The sequence below is a fragment of the Cavia porcellus genome, unplaced genomic scaffold (genome assembly GCF_034190915.1).
Source record: "Cavia porcellus strain 051 isolate PalLab524CR breed Dunkin Hartley unplaced genomic scaffold, mCavPor4.1 scaffold_8, whole genome shotgun sequence".
NCBI classification, from domain to species: Eukaryota; Metazoa; Chordata; class Mammalia; order Rodentia; family Caviidae; genus Cavia; species Cavia porcellus.
This window is the reverse complement of record NW_026947491.1, coordinates 47,262,653-47,280,093: the sequence shown is the minus strand read 5'-3', so window position 1 is coordinate 47,280,093 and position 17,441 is coordinate 47,262,653. Positions and strand designations below refer to the sequence as shown.

At 32.7% G+C, this 17,441-nt stretch overlaps 1 pseudogene; it reads right to left on the bottom strand.

Annotated features, from left to right (window-relative positions):
• Positions 1-412: 412 nt before the first annotated feature.
• LOC100735489 (olfactory receptor 6C1-like) lies at positions 413-14,693 on the bottom strand (annotated as a pseudogene).
• Positions 14,694-17,441: the final 2,748 nt, after the last annotated feature.

Genomic DNA, 17,441 nt, shown 5'->3' with positions numbered 1-17,441 from the left:
ACATCATTTTTTCATTTTCCCAAGTAATTTATTTTTCTTATATAATTTCAGATTTTGGGGATTGATACTCATAAATTAAGACAACTATGGAAACTCATCTACATGCCTGAATCAGCATCACAGAATTTTTGATAATAACGATCATTCATTTCACACCAAACTAGAGTCAGAAACACATGAAAAGTAAATTGCACAAAAGTATATCAAAAATATGCTTTCAAACCATTAGAAAAAAGGAAAGAATAAATGAGATTGACAAAGATCAAATTGACTTGAATAGGCTCCTGAAATTTCTTGTTTTTAAGACTTCCTTCAACATGACATTAATTCCTGATACCACAATATTTTATGCACTTGAGAAAAACACAGTCTTCCTCACCATGTTCACAAAGGCTTGCTCGACTTCCTGATTTCACAGGCTATAAATAAGGGGGGTTCAATAAGGGGGCTACTGAAGTGTTCAGCACAGCAAATCCCTTGCTCAAAGATACTCTTTCTCCTGCAGAAGGCTTAATGTACATAAAAGTGTAGCTGCCACATGAAATGGAAATGACAATCACATAAGATGAACAGGTAGAAAAGGCCTTGTTCTCTGAGAAGTAGAAGGAAATTTGAGAATAGCTCTACATATGTAGGACAGGAATATTAATGTTAAAGTAAATATTACAGTAAACACAGCACAGGAAAATCCCATTATCTCTAGGAATTTTGTATTTTAACAAGAAAATTGCAGCCTTGGAAAATAATGGCAAATAAAATGATCAATAATATTAGATCTACAATAATCAAGTTGCAGCAGCAACGGAAGTAGAAGGAAGATCTTCAAGAATGAAACAAAGACGAGCATTGTGCAGACTTTTGGATTCATGATGGTCATGTAATGGAGAGGTTTGCAGATGGCAATGTAACTATCTTAGGACATGACAGCCAGAGGGCAAATATTGTGACTCTCAGGAGAATGAAAAAAAAATTGAGCTATACAATCATTAAAGGAAATAGTTTTATTTCCTGATACAATGGTGCCCAGAAACTTAGGAATTGTGACAGTTGTAAATGAGACTTCTACTAAGGAGAAATTCCTCAGGAAAAAAACATGGCGTCCTGGGGGTGGAATCCAGCAGGGTAAGGGTTACAATGGTCAGGTTTCCAGTGATGCTGTTTGTAAGTGATAAATAGAACGACAAAGATGACAGCCGGGAGCTTTGGGTCATCAGACAATCTCAAAAGGATAAACTTTGTTATTTCTGAATGGTTTCTCATTCTTTAGTTGTGGATATTTTTCTCTTGTAGGCTCCCACAGGTGAAAAAACAGACTTATAGTGTGTCAAGTTTACAAGAGTGGAGTTGGAATTTTGCTCAAATTGTGTACCTGCCCACGTTCCAAGGAAGTGATAATGTGATAATGAAAATGATCTTTAATTTCCATTCTTGCAGAATAAAACTGTGTAGTGAAGTCATGTTGAAGAATAGTTTGGTTTCAAAACTCCAAATCCATTCCATCTCACTCCAGTTAGAAAATGTATTGTTATAAAGAAAACATCAAGTTCTGACCAGAATATGTAGTAAAAGTACCTTTTAAACATTACTAGTTGTAGTGCAAATTTGTGCAGATATAATGAAGAAAAGTATAGAGGTTTGCAAGAAAACTAAAAATAGAACTACCAGATGATAGGGTTATGCTATTTCTTTGTGTATGTCCAAAGTGAATGAAATCAAGATAGAACAAAAATATCTATATGTCCACATTTATTGTAGCACTACTAACCTTATCCAAAATGTCAGATCAGCTTATGTGTCTATCAAAAGATGAATGGATAAAGAAAATGTGAAATATATATGCAAATTGGAGCTATTATTCATGAAAAGCTCTTTGCAATTTATTATAACATGGATAGACCTGTAGGACATTATATTCAATGACAAAGGCAGAAACAATAAGACAAGTTTCACTTTCTTTCTCTTCTATTTAGAAACTTAAAAATTATCCTGGAAGTAAAATAATGAATAATAGATACTATGAATGATTGGTGGAAGTATGGTGTATAAATGTGTTCACTGCATGCTGCGGAAATACCAAACTAAACCCTATTAATTTGTACAAAAATGTAGATAATGAAAAATTTTAGAAATACATTGATATTCTCCACCTTGAAGTGATAGGCAAGTGTAATAGGGCTATATTTACCCCCTTTTATTTCTCTCTCTTGTCTAATTGCTCTGGCTAGCATTTCCAGTTCTATATTAAATAGGAGCAGTGATAAGGGACATCCTTATCTTGTGCCTGATTTTAAATTAAAGGCCTTCAATTTTTGGCCATTTAGTATGATATTGGCTGTTGGCTTGTCATCAATGGCCTTTATTATAATGAGGTAAACACCATCTATTCCAATTTTCTGCAGGGTTCTTATCATGAATGAATGTTGGACCTTATCAAAAGCTTTTTGTGCATCTATAGAAATGATCATTTGGTTCTTACTTTTGGCTCTATTTATATGGTGTATTACATTTATTGATTTACATATATTGAACCATCCCGGCATGCCTGGGATGAATCCCACTTGGTCATGGTGTATGATTTTCTTGATGATTTGCTGCATCCTATTTGCCAATATTTTATTGAGGATCTTTGCATCTGTGTTCATTAGGGAGATTGGTCTGTAGTTCTCCTTTTTAGTTGGGTCTTTCTCAGGTTTTGGTACTAGAGTAATATTTGCTTCCAGGAATAACTTAGGAAGGATTGCTTCCCTTTCGATTTTATTGAAGAGTTTGAGTAGTGTTGGCATTACGTCTTCTTTGCATTTCTTGTAGAATTCTGCAGTGAATCCATCTGAGCCTAGACTCTTCTTTGTAGGTAAGGATTTAATTATGTTTTCAATTTCATTAATAGAAATTGGGTTATACAGTAATTTTACATCTTCATGACCTAGCTTTGGTACTTCGTATGCTTTCTTCCTCTGTGTTATCAAACCTTTGTGAGTAGAGGTTTTAGAAATAGGTGTTGATGATTTTCTGTATTTCTATAGGGTCTGTAGTGATTTCTCTTCTTTCACTCCTTATTGCATGAATTTGAGGTTTTTCTTCCCTTTTTTAATAAGGTTGACTAGGGGCTTATCAATTTTATTTATTCTTCCAAAAAACCAATTCTTTGATTCATTGATTTTTTGGATTTTTTTTTTAGTCTATATTGCATTGATTTCTGCTCTAATTTTTATAATTTCTTCTCTCCTTTTGGCTTTGGGCTTGACTTGCTCTTCTTTTTCTAGATGTCTGAGGTGCAACATCAGGTTATTTATTTGTATTCGTTCTGTTTTCCTCATATGTGAACTCAATGCTATAAATTTTCCTCTGAGGACAGCCTCATTGCATCCCACAGATTCTGGTAAGTGGTATTTGTGTTTTCATTTTCTTGTAGGTAATGTTTAATTTCTTCTTTGATTTCCTCTGTGACCCACTGGTTACTCAAGAGTGTGTTATTCAGTTTCCATGTGTTTGTGGGAATTTTGTAGTATCTTTTATCATTAATTTCTAATTTCATAGCGCTATGGTCTGATAGCATGCAAGGCATGATTTCAACACTTTTGCATGTATTTAGATATGTTTTGTGAATTAATATATCACCTATTTTAGAAAACGACCATGTACTGCTGAGAAGAATGTGTATTCTGCTGTTGTTGGGTGGAATACTCTGTATATATCTATTAAGCCCATTTGTTCATAGGTGCAATTCAGTTCTTTTATTTCTTTGCTGATTTTCTCTCTGGTTGATCTGACCATTGGTGTCAATGGTGTGCTAAGATTTCCTGTTAGAATTGTGTCACTGTTAACTTGGTTTTTTTAAATTTCTGTTAGTACTTGTTTTATATAACTGGGTGCTCTGGAATTTGGTGCATATATATTTAAGATAGTTATCTCTTCCTCTTGGAGTTTTCCCCTAACCAGTATGTAGTGACCTTCTTTATCCCTTCTGATCATTATTGGCTTGAAGTTCACATTGTCTGAAACAGAATAGCCACCCCCGCTTTTTGTTGGGCTCCTGTTGCATGAAATATTGTTTTCCATCCTTTGACTTTCAGTCTGTGGGTATCCTTTTGGGTTAGATGGGTTTCTTGTACATAACATATGGTTGGATTTTGTTTCTTGATCCATTTTGCCAGTCTGTTTCTTTTAATTGGTGCATTGAGACCATTTAAATTAATGGTTATAACTGTTATATATTGGTTTATTGTTGACATGTTATCTTTCTGTGTTGCATCTTTGTCTTTCAGTTCTGTTTAATTGTCTGCTTGTTTAGTGTTTTTTTCCTAGATGCATCTAGGCTGTCTTTCAGTATTCTTTGCAGGATTGATTTGGTGATCATGTAGTTTTTCAGCTCTTCTTTGTCATGGAAGTATCTTATTTCTCCATCCATTTGAAAGACAGTTTTCTAGGATATAATAGCCTAGGTCGGAAATCATTTTCCTTTAGGATCTGAAATACTTCGCTCCATGCTCTTCTTGACTTTATTGTTTGTGCAGAGAAGTCTGCTGTTCTTCTGATAGGTTTTCCTATATAGGTGATCTGTCTTTTTTCTCTTACAGCTTTTAATGTTCTATTCTTTTGTTTGATTTCTGGGATGGCCATTACTATGTGTCTGGGTGTAGTTTTATTTTGGTTATGGCTATTTGGAGTTCTATATGCTTCACTGATCTTCATAACGGTTTCCAGTCTCATGTTTGGGAAATTTTCAGCTATTCTCTAAATATTCTCTTGACATCCTTTATGTTTTTCCCTTCTTTTTCATTTATCCCTATTGACCTTATGTTGTTCCTCTTTGCATCATCTTGCAGGAGTTGAATTGTTATTTCCAGATTTCTTGTTATTTTTAAAAGATCTTGCCTTTCCTGTTCACTGGCTGCAATCTTGTCTTCAAGATCTGAAATTCTATCTTCACATTTATTGAGGTGGTTTTTACAACTTTCGACGGAGTTTTTGATTTCCAGTATGTCTCTTTGCATCTGCTTTATATATTCTGTTTGTTTCTTATATTACTCATTTATGGATTCTATCTTTTTGTTTATCTCCCCAAGTTTTTTAACTGTGTCTTCTTTAGATATGTTCAGCATCTCCTTCATTTCTTTTATCATTTCTTCTTTTACCTGAGAGATTATTTCTAGTTTGATTTCCTTTAAGGCTTCTCAGAGTTGTTTCTTTATTTCAGTTACTATTATTTCAGGTATTTCAGGTATGTGGCATATATTTTCTATACACATGGCTCCTAGGCTTTCTTGGGATGGGCTGGATATTTGAGACTGTATTTGGTCTTTCGTTTTGTGATTTTCCTGTATTTTTGCTCTTCAAGTTTTGTTCCAAGTAGGTAGAGAGGTCAGCAAGGCTGGGACAGAAGTCCCTGCTCCCTCCTTACTCACGATTTTGACAGGCAGCTGGATCCTGGGCCCCAAGCAAAGAGAACAGTTTGCCAGCCTAGGGCAGGGTTCCTGGCCTATGCAGGTCTTACTGGACCAACTTATCTTTCTTTCAATGAACATGTTTGGACCTTTGTTGAAGATAAGGTGGCTGAGTGTGCTTATAGTTGTAAATGTATCTCTTATATATTCCATTGATCTTTGGGTATGTTTTTATTCCAGTAGCATGCTGATTTTATCACAGTAGCTTTGTAGTATAATTTCATGTCAAAGATTGCGATGTCTCCTGTCTTGCCTTTTTTGTCCAGAACTGGCTTTGTTATTCTAGATCTTTTTTGGTTCCTCATAAATTTTAGCAATGATTTCCCTAGATCTGAGAGATTTGTTAATGGCATTTTGTTTGGTATTATATTAAATCTGTAGAATAATTTTGGGATAATGGCCATTTTCATAATGTTTTCCTTACCATCCATGAGCAAGGGATCTTTCTATTTTCTGAGATTCTCTTTCATAACTTTTTTCAGAGTAGTGTAATTTTCACTGCAATATCTTTTACTTCCCGTGCTGGATTGTTTCCTAAGTATTTTATTTGTTTTTTGGATGTTATCATGAAGGGTGTTGCTTCACTTCTTTCTTTCTCAGTGAGTATATTGTGTGTCTACAGGAATACTACTGATTTTTGTGTGTTGACATTGTATCCAACTACATTATCGAATTTGCTTGTGATCTTTGGGTATCTTTTTGTGGAGACATTGAGAACTTGTATTTAGAGTATCATGACATCTACAAATAATGCTGTTAACTTCTTTCCATCCTACCACTATTCCTTTTATTTCTTCTCTTGTCTTACTTCCTTGGCTACTATTTCCAGAACTATATTGAATAGGTATAGTGATAGTGGTAACCCTTATCTTGTACCCTTAGTAAGATTTTCGCTGTTGGTTTATTTTATATGGCTTTTATCAGACTGAGGTAAAGACTATCTATTTTGATTTTCCATAGGGTTTTTATCATAAATGAATGATGGATTTTGTCCAATTGTTTTTCTGCATTTTTTGAGATGATCATGTTCACGTCTTTGAGTTTCTTGATATGGTGTATTACTGCTATTGATTTGCATATGTTAAACCACCCCTGCATTCCTGGGATAAATACTACTTAATAGTGTTGTGTAATCTTATTGATATATTGCATTCTATTTGCCAGTATTTTATTGAGTACTTTTGTATCTATGTTCATTAGGAGATTTTCCTGTAATTTTCTTTTAGTGTTGTGACTTTTATTGGTTTTGGTATTAGGATAATTTTTGCTTTCAAGAATGAGTTAGGGAGACTTGCTTCCATTTCATGTTGAAGATTCTGAAGGAGTGTTGTAGAATTAATTTTTGAATCCATCCGGATCTGTGCTTCTCTTTGTTGGTAAGGTTCTAATTACATTTCCAACTTCATTATCTAAAATTGGGTTATTCAGCAATTTTACATTTTCTTGATCCAGCTTTGGTAATTCATATGTCTCTAGGAATCTGTCCATTTCTTTGGTGCTACTGAACCTTTGAGAGCAAAGATTTTCTAATAGATATGATCTTCTCTATTTCCCCAGGGTCCATTGTGATTTATGACTTTTCCTCTCTTTTTGTATGGATTTGAGTGTTTTCTTTTCTTTTTGTTGTTGATGCATTTCACTAGGGATTTTTCAATTTTATTTATGCTGTCAGTGAACCCATTGTTCAATTCATTAATTCATTCTTTGTATTGTTATGGTTAGATTCAATTGCATTGGCTTCTGATCTGAACATTATAATTTCCTCCCTTTTTCAGTCATTGGGCTTGACTTGCTTTTTTTTTTTTTTTCCCTAGAAGTTTGAGGTACAGAATTTGTTTTTGTTTTTGTTTTTGTTTTCATTCATTTTCCTGGTCCTGGAATTTACCAGTTTAAATATCCTACTGAGGACTGCTTTCATTGTGTCCCACAAGTACCAGTAAGTTTTATTTGCATTTTCCTTCAGTTGTACATACTGTTTTTTAATGTCTTCTGTGATCCATTGATTGTTTAGGTGAATGATTATTAATTTTTATGTGTTTATGGGATTCTTATGGATTTTTTGTGATTAACTTCCAATTTTATTGCTGAATGGTCAGACAATAAGCCTGGTATTATTTTATTCTCTTGCATTTACTTAAGCATGTTCTGTCAGCTAGTATATGCTCTATTTTAGAGAATAACCCATGTGCATCTGAGAAGAATGTGCATGCTATGTTGGTATGTATAACACTGTACACATCACAAGTTTTATTCAGTTTTGTTATTTCTTTGCTGATTTTTATTGATCTGTCATTTTGTGGCAATGTGGAGTTAGGGTCCCTAATTATAACTGCATTATTGCTTGGATAATTTTCCATGTTTATTAAGATTTGTGTTACATATTTGGGTGCTCCCATATGTAGTACATGTATATTTATGATTGTAACCACTTCGTCTGGAAGTTTTTCTCTCACAGGTATATAATGACTTTCTTTATCTCTCTTGTTATTTTTTGGTTTGAAGTTCACAATGCCTGCAAAAAGAATCGTTACCCCTTCATTTTTTCTGAGTTCCTTTTGAATGGAGTATTGTTTTCATTCCTTGAAATTTTAGTATATGAATTTTCCTTTGAGCTATATGTGTGTCTTGTATACAACATAGGTTTGGATTTTGTTTATTAATCCACTCTGTCAACCTGTTTGTATTCATTGGTTCATTGTAGCCATTTACACTGATACATGTTATGTACTGACTGTTAAGTATTGACACATTTGTCATCTTTTTTTGTTGTTGTGTTTATTCTCTACTTTTTCTCTCTGATTGTTTGTCCTGCTTGTTAGTTTCCTTTTGTTGTTGTTCTTGGAACTGTAGTCATTGTTATATCTTTCTAAAGTATCTTTTAATAATCTTTTAAATGTTGGTTTTGTGATCATCAGTTTCTTCTGTTGCTCTTTGTCATGAAAGTATCTTATTGTTCCAGCAATTTTCAAATATAGTTTTGTAGTGTACATCAATCTGGGTTGGAAGAGTTTTTCTTTCAGGGATTGAAATACTTCACTCCAACCTCTTCTTGACTTGAAAAAAATAGCGTTGAGAAGTCTGCCAAGATTCTGATGAACTTTCCTTTAGAGGTGATCTATTCCTTTTCTGTGACAGCTTTTAGTACTATGTTCTTCTGCTGAACTTGTCATCTTAATTATTACACTCATGGGTGAAGATTTATTTTGGTTGTGCCTAATGTGTTTCTATATGCTTCTCTTATCTACATATAAGTTTATTTTCCCATGCTTGGAAAATTTTCTTCTATTATTTCTGTAAATAGTCTTATGTCATTTGTGTTGGCCCCTGCTTTTTCTTTGACGTCTATCAGTTTTATAGTATTTTTCTTTTTGTCCTCTTGCAGCTGTTGAATTATTGTTTCTTAGTTCCTTGTATTTTTAAGACATATTCTCTTTCATAATTCTAAACTTCCATCTTGGCTTTTAGATCTGAAAGTTTATCTTTAGATTCATTTAAGCAAAACTGCCAGTTATTAATGGAAGTTTTAATTTTTTGGGTATCCGTCTGAATCTCTGTCATGCATCTTAATTATTTTATAATGTTCATTCAGGAATTCAATCATTTTCTTATGCTCCTCTATGTTTTTTACTTGCATATTCTTTACTCAATATTTCCTTCATAATGTTTGGCATTTCTTTTTTTATCTGAGAATTTATTTCTGATCTGATTTCCTCTGTAGCTTCATGGAGTTGGTCCTTTACTTCAGTTGCTATTGTTTCAGAAAGTTCATTTGTGCAACTCCCAATGCCTGTCATTTCAGTGTATCCTGTATTTGTTCTCAGTGGGCTGATGACTGAGACTACATCTTGCAGTTTTCCTTTCTCATTTTCCTCTAAGACCTGTGTGGCTTGCCAGGCACCCTCCAATAGATGGCACTGAGACACAAGAGTGGACAGGGCTTTGATCCTGTGATACCCACTTGTCTAGGCAGAGCACACCCCAAAATATGGTACCAGGGACCTTGCCCAGTGATCGGCAGAGGTTGAAATCTCCAAAATGTGTGATTCCCTAATGAATGTCTCTGAGGCTCTGGGATGGGAAGAGCTTGGATCTACTGGGACCTACATGGCTACCAGTGATGTATACCCAAAGTATAGCAAGAGGGACTTGTACTTTGTTGGGTAGAGCTCAGAATGTTCAGGACTCCTGCAGCTAGTGGAAGCACATGCCTGGATTGTGGCACTGTGGAGTTGCACCTGGCTGGGTGGAGTTTAGGACTTCCAGGACACACCTAGTTAGCCAGGTCACACCCCCAAACTATGATGCCTGGGCTTTGTCCCTGGTTATGCAGATTTCAGAATCTCTGGAAACAATGGAGCTACCTGGGACATGCCCCAGAGTATAGTGCTGAGGCCTTGCTCCTGAATGGGCAGAGTTTAGAACCTCTGGGATTACATGGCTATCTGGGGCACATTCCCAAATATGGCACTGCAGCCTTGGATGTGATTGGCTGAGCTCAAAATCTCCAGAAGCCTTACTTAGGCTGGTCACTCCAAGATGATAGTGCTGGGCCTGTGTGCTGGGCAAGTTCAATACCTCAGAGCTCTGTGCAGCTTGGTATATATTCCAACAATGGGTTATACTGGGATGCTGGGCTAGGCAGATCTCAGAGCTTCAATGCAGCAAAAATACTCACCCAGAGTACAGCATTGGGCCTCATATCTGACTTGGCATAGTTTATAACCTCCAGTAGTTGGGGGCCTAAGTCAGATGTATCTGTGGAATGTGGTGCTGGGCCTTGTGCATGGCTGGTGTGAGAGAAAATATTTTTTAAAAATTAATACTTGATGTGAGAGAATAAAATAAACCCAAAATAAATTATAAACAGAGGAAAGTGACACATTTCCTTAGAACTGAATTAAAATATGATATCAAGTAAAAGAGTTAAACAATTGATTATATATTTTCTTGTCATATATTCTTTTCATTTTGATAAGGTATATCTAGTAATTTTAGAGCATTCTCTATTTTAGAAATATTTTAGGATTGTGAAATGAAAAAAAAAAGTATATGCAGAATTATGAGACAATGTAATAAAAGGTTTCCTAGAAAATGACTAGTTTTGATTCTATTAAGCATGAGAATCAGTTTTCTTAAAACATACTACCCATGTGAAATCTCCTCTTTTAACTCTCATGGAATTATTCTGAAAGAGTTGTTGTATTACCAACTTTGTCCTGGGCTCACCGAGAACCCAGTTCATGTTTTATTTTATTTTTTTTAAGAATACTGTTTCTAATTTCAAGGAAGTTAGTTCTGCATGCTACTTCATTCAAGCACTGAATAATATTCAGTTACAATGTGGCATCTATTCTACAAAGATAATTCTGACTTTCATGATGATTTATAATTAATACTAGTGATTTTTAATAGTCCTTCAAAGAAAATTCTAAAAGACTTTCCACACTAATTTCATCTAGAGATGTGGTTTGTTGACTCATTAAATTGATTTCTGAATTGGAACAAAATATCTAGTGTTAAAAATGTTATTTGCTTTTAAAAACAACACTTTAAGATGTTCATATTTTTTCTCAAGACACAAAACTGAAGTTTTGGTCACTAAACAATGTAAAATTCTTTTTTCCTCTAAATAAAAATTTGTATTTTGAAGTTACATATTGATAATATAGTTGCAAAATTTTGGTTAAATCAACATTGAGGCTGAAGAATCCGTAGTAGCCTAGGATTAGACTCTAAAAGTTATAAATTAGGCTGCAAATTTAGCTCAGTGGCTGTGCACTTACCTATCAAGCACAAGGTCATGAGTTTCATTCCTGGTATAAAAAAATTTAAAAAATAAGAGTTATAGGTTATGTTTAACTAAAAGTTCTTGGCAGAAATATAAAATATTACTGTGAATTATTTAAAACATAATCGTAAATTTTAAAATATATTTCCTATCCTAACTGGCTTATTCTCAAAATACCCAATTTCTTGTCATCAGATATTGGAATATCTGTATATTTCTTTCTAAGAAGTTTTGCTATGAAATGAAAAATTTAGTTACAAGTGTCTTATTTTCTTCATTTATATAGATTATTTTTCAAATATCTAGTCAAAATATTAATTACTAAGCTGAATTGTGTTTTCTACTGTGAGTAAATTGTTCCAAAATATTTTGGTATTTGTTTTGGTGATGTTGAATTCATAACTTAGGTTGGAAGAATGTTGTGTACTTTTATTTTCTTTTTCAAGGAGTTTAAGAAAAATTGGTATTAGTGCTTTATTGAATATTTGTAGACTTCATCTGCAAAACCATTTTGTTTTCTTTCAATTATAGTGTTTTAATTACTTCAACTACTCTATTAATCATTGTTCTACACACTGTGATTGTTATTGATTTAGTCTAGCTTTGCAACATGCTTCTATGAATTTATACGTTTCTTCTTGTTAAGATTTTCTGAAATGAATTTTTATTTCTGAGAATTTGCAGTGATCCATCTTGATTACTGATTATACTTGAGTCTTACCTTGTTGATTATAAATAGAGTACATATGATTTTGTTAATTGTATATTTTCCAAAAATTAACATTATCAATATTTTATACACTTTTCAAAATAGGAAAGAACTAATAAATTTTTCTCTTTAATATAAAAATACAAAAGTTCACACATTAAAATATTTAAATACAAATACAAACCAACTGCTTTTAGTAAGTTAAGTTATTTGAAATTACATTATATATGGAAAAATAATTACACAGTGCTGACATAAGAAAGCAGTAATGTCTAAAAGGGGGAAGTACAAATAAGCATTGAATATAAAGTACAATATCTGTAATGATTGTACCAGGGTATAGGTGTACTAGTGGCCTTATAAATCCAAATAGTAAACTATTCAGATATATACCCAATTACAAGTGGAATATTGCATATGATAATAAGAGCAAATCATAAGGATGAAATGGACAGTTAAAATAATTATTACTTAGAAATTAGCAAACATATGAGAACAAAATTCAATTTAAGAGCATTTCTTACAACAACCTCAAAAAATATTATAATTTGCTTAGGACTCTAAAACTAAAATGAAACCAAACAATATTGAAAGTAATTATGACCAAACATCTTTTTTAACTGCATACAAGGAAAGGAGTCTAAATTTTGCCCAAAATCAAAGCATAGAAAAACAAAACAAAACAAGCTAAAAAAAAAAAAAAAAAAAAAAAAGGCTAAACAATTTTGAGCATACAAAATCAAAAAGTGCTGGAAAAAGTTCACTAACAAATTCGTAAGTCACTGTTAAACTAAGAGAAAATATATATTTTTGTCCCATTTAGAACTGCGGAGAAAACAGTATTACTCACATATGATGAACATTTCAAATGTGTGAGTAAATAGGAAAAAATTCTAAAAATTGAGTAAGTCATTGGTGTAGACAATCCATAAATGTAAGTTTATGTTGTTAACTTTTCAGTTTATGACAGGATGTTCAACTCCACATGTACATAAATGAAAACAAAACAACTCACAGTTGTCACAGCTTACACACAAGATAGCCAACATTATTTATAACTAAAAAAACAACAGTTGCTTTAGAGGTTGTTAAGAAACAGGAAGGCTACTACACTTTTGGTCGAAATTGCTGGAATACACGTACAGAATAGTTAGTAATAGTTAACAAAATAAGTATGGGGTTTATTTCAATTTAATAATTTGAATGTTAACGATTCATCTGTAAGGTACCTTGAGCATTATAAAAAATTATGTTTCATGAATATATATTATCTAAATATGTATGCATGATTTTACTCATTGGCACACATTTTTTAACTATCTAAATTAGAAATATCTCTTAGTGGACATACAAAGGAGTGATTATAACTTTTGCTGGAATTGCAATACTTTAGAAATCGCTAACATAACCACCACTAAGGAAAGAGGCGAGGAATCTGGCATGTGTTCTTTAGGCCTTTCAGAAAACATGGAATTGTTTCTTTGGTCACTTATATGTGAATCAATGCAAAAGGTGATATTGTATAAATATCACCACGGCAGTACTGGACAAGTCTAAATCTCACCAAGGATGATGATGGTGTTGTTGTAAATAAGAAAGTTTAAAGCAAGATATTTGCCAAGCAAATTAGTATGCATACTAAACATATGAAACATTCTGAGTGTTGAGATAACTTCCTGAAACACATCAAGGAAAACGATCTGAAAAAGAAGGAAAGAAAAGAGTATGATTCTGGGTTCAACTGAAGCGCCAGACTGCCCACGTGGAGAAGCACAATTCGTGAGTACCTGAGTCAGCTAACCCTGCTTCCCATGAGTCTGTGGCATAAATGGGGGGATGCCGCTCTGCTGTTCAGCTCCTACTCAGCAGCTAACTGTTCTGGGAACTGCTTAAAAACTTAATAAAAACAACCAAATTATAACCACGGTTTTATTAATCAAACAGCTATATGGTGGCTCTTTCCTCAAAGAAACAAATATTGTCGAATTCTCATTGCACCTTCTTCGTTGTGTTAGGTCTTTACTGTTCAGTGTCTTTCCTGCTGAAAGACGTGAGATATTGTTCAGGTGTTATATTTAGCTTGAGATCACTAGGGCTTTAGCAGTGTTTTTCCACCTTAGACTTTCCCTTTTGATCTGCCTTAAAAATTCTTCCTTCTATCTCTGTCTAAATCCTGAACTATTTATCCATGACTATGAAAGTTAGATATGGAGCAGGCAATCCAATATTACAGCAATTTCTACTGGACTTTCGGAAATCATGATTTTCTAGTTATTTAGGATTATGGTTATTTAGGATTATTTAGGATTATTTTATGTATATAATGCTGTTCACATTATGGGGACTAATTATCTCTATATAATATATCTTCATTATCTTTTCTCCTATTCTCCTTCCCTCTGCTGAACCTTTCTTCTCCAAATTTTAATTCCATATTTTCCTTGCCTCTTCTTTGTTTTGTTTTTCTACCTTCATTTCCCACATGCCTTCCCCATGCACATTCCTAGTTGAACATTTTTTTTTTCCTTTCTGACAACATCTGTTACGGGTTTTAGTCCTTATTTTCACTTTCAGTTTGTCACATGAATGAAACTATGCAGCATTTACACCAGCAAGTTTGAATTAGTCCACTTAAGAATGAGGTCTAAACGTGCATACATTTACCTAGAGATGTCTCAATGATACCTCTACTGATGGCTGTGAGCTTTCCACTATATATAAGAATCCGGCTAGAGACATGGCTCAGCTGCATAGCACCTCTATGGCAAGCACAAAGTTCTGAGTTCGATTCCCAGTCCAAAAAAAAAAAAAAAAAAAAAAAAAAAAAAAAAAAAAAAAAAAAGAAAAAGAAAAGGAAGAAAAACCTCCCCCAAAACACAAAAAACAAACAACAACAACACAAAAACCCCACATCATCTTTATCCATTCATTAGTTAAGAGATATTTGATCTACTTCCAAGGTTTAGCTATTTAAAACTGTCCTGTTATAAAAATGGGTATGCATGTATCACTTGGTATGATTAAATTCCTTGGAGATTGAGTGTGTCTGCATTGAAAATGCCTCTGGAACATAAAATTAAAAAAATCCCTTAGAAATAATGCTCCTATAGCTCATTTACCTTGAGAATTCTTTGATAATTTAGAACTTTTCCCAGAAGACACAGAAGGTATACATTCTGAGCAATCAAAGAATTAGTTATCATATTGCATTATACGTCCTGCAGATTACAGTTTAAAATGCCTTACATAAAGAAATTGCAAGATATTGTAGAAAAGAGCGTGAACTGAAAAACTTTCCTAATAGTATGCAATGTCAGTCAACATAATTTTTATGAGCAAAAATTAAGTCAGTCGTATACTTTAGTGTATGAAGAAATGGTAAGAAGAATGGACATTACTATTTCCTGTTCACCAGGATAGTAAGCCAGGCATTGGACTTCATAATGTTTGCCCGTGTGTATGTATAACATTTGTTAAAGAAAGCTGTTAAACCATGGAATGTTAGTGTTTTTACTATATTTTGTGTTTTATTTGTAGACAATGTTGAATAATCACAAAAAAGAAGAGAGGATTTTAAGGCTGTAAAATGTTATAATGTTTATGTGATATTGTATTAAATAAAATTAAATATAATTCTTTTAATTGTGCTGCATTCATACATGTCATATTGCAATTTGTGTTTCTTTTTCTTATAGTGTATGCTGTGGGAACTGATGGTATAAGTGATTGTTAAAGCAGAACAGATCAGAAGTTGACATGAAGACCTCTACTTTACATATTTAATTAAACATTATATTAGGTTTGCTATGCTTTATATAATGAGAAATATTTTATTGTTTCACAAATATCTGTGCATACTAAATGATTTCAGATATTTGGACAGTGTTCTTTCCAACAGTATATGGTTTTAGCAGAAATGACCAAGTAGGAGATATCTAAAGATTGTTGTCAATCAGGCCATGTTTGTGTCACTGTTGTTTTTCAACTTATACTACTTTATTGGCCTTGTATGGCTTTTCTTGTGTTCCCATATCCATTGTTCTTTTGATTTTTGTGAAATTATTTAGAATGTGTATGTTTTAAAAAACAATTTGACATGTTTGAAATGATTTTGTTAAATCCTCAATTTAGATCAAATGCTCCTAAACAGTGTCAATTTAAATTGGATTTTATTACTTCTTTTGGTAATCAAAGAAAAACTAAGAACTTTTTTATATCTGTATCAATAATTATTTTTAGAAGAACTTTCTATAATTTGGCTTCAAAGTAGATCTTGCATGAAAGTTTCTACAACAATTTTGTTGAAATGTGCAACTTTTAAATCATAATATCTGAAAATAGCCTATTTTAATCCTACTTCATTCTCTAATTGCAAGCCATAGTATATACTTTCAGACTTAATTTCACTTAACCCACATCATACTTGCAAAGCTTTAGTAATAATACATAATAATAATAATAACATATATGTGTTAATAAATGTAAAATTTGTTCCTTATTAGACTGATATTTAAGTATTATTATTTTGACATCTAATATTCTCATTTGAGTGCTACCACTATTGTGACTATAAAATGAATCACATGCTCTTGCACTTTTATTCTCAAGGTCTTGTTGATTTAAAATATATATATACAATATACGTATGCTTTAATCTAAACTTAGGACATAAGCAAAAGAATGTATTATCAATTGAAACATAATTTATTTTAACAGATTTCCCAAATAACTTTTAGTGATATATATATATATATATATATATATATATATAATTAGTTGCTCTAACTTTAATTTTTCAACTCGTCCTTGAACTCAGTTAACTATAATTTGTTTTTTCTTCCATATATTTTCTTTCCTTTCACTTTACATTTTGCTTCTAATAAGATGTCTGCATTCCTTTTTATATTTCTCCTTTATGGTACATTTCTGTCAGTATTAATTATTATATTTTTTGAAAAGCATAACATAATAGAGAGATAGATAGACAGACAGGCAGACAGATAGATAGATAGAACTGACAACTCGATTAAATATGAGAGTTTGAAAATCCACAACAGAGGAGCATATAAATCATTCCTCATTGGAAATATCTGAGAACCTATATGATTAGCTTATAAAATAAAACAAAACAAAACACAGCAAAAAACATTTCATTATCCATTATAGTAAGATTTGATTTATTGCATAAAAAGTCCAAGTAGAAAAATTCTGCTCATTGACACATGTAAGGAGAATTTCTATGACTGTGTATCCTAAATACCTCATGAACTATAGATAATTGTGTATGTGTAGCTTTGAGAGTGGCTGACTATCATGAATCTGGAAATTATATAGAATCTCAAATCTTGTACATTGTGCAGAATTCAAGTGTATTTCCAAATTTTGGGGTTTGATGAATTCACATAACTAATATCCTTTTCATTTATACGGTTAAAATGTATTATAAGAACTAAAGAATAAGTATTTTAATAAACTCTAGAAAAACATACTATTTATTACC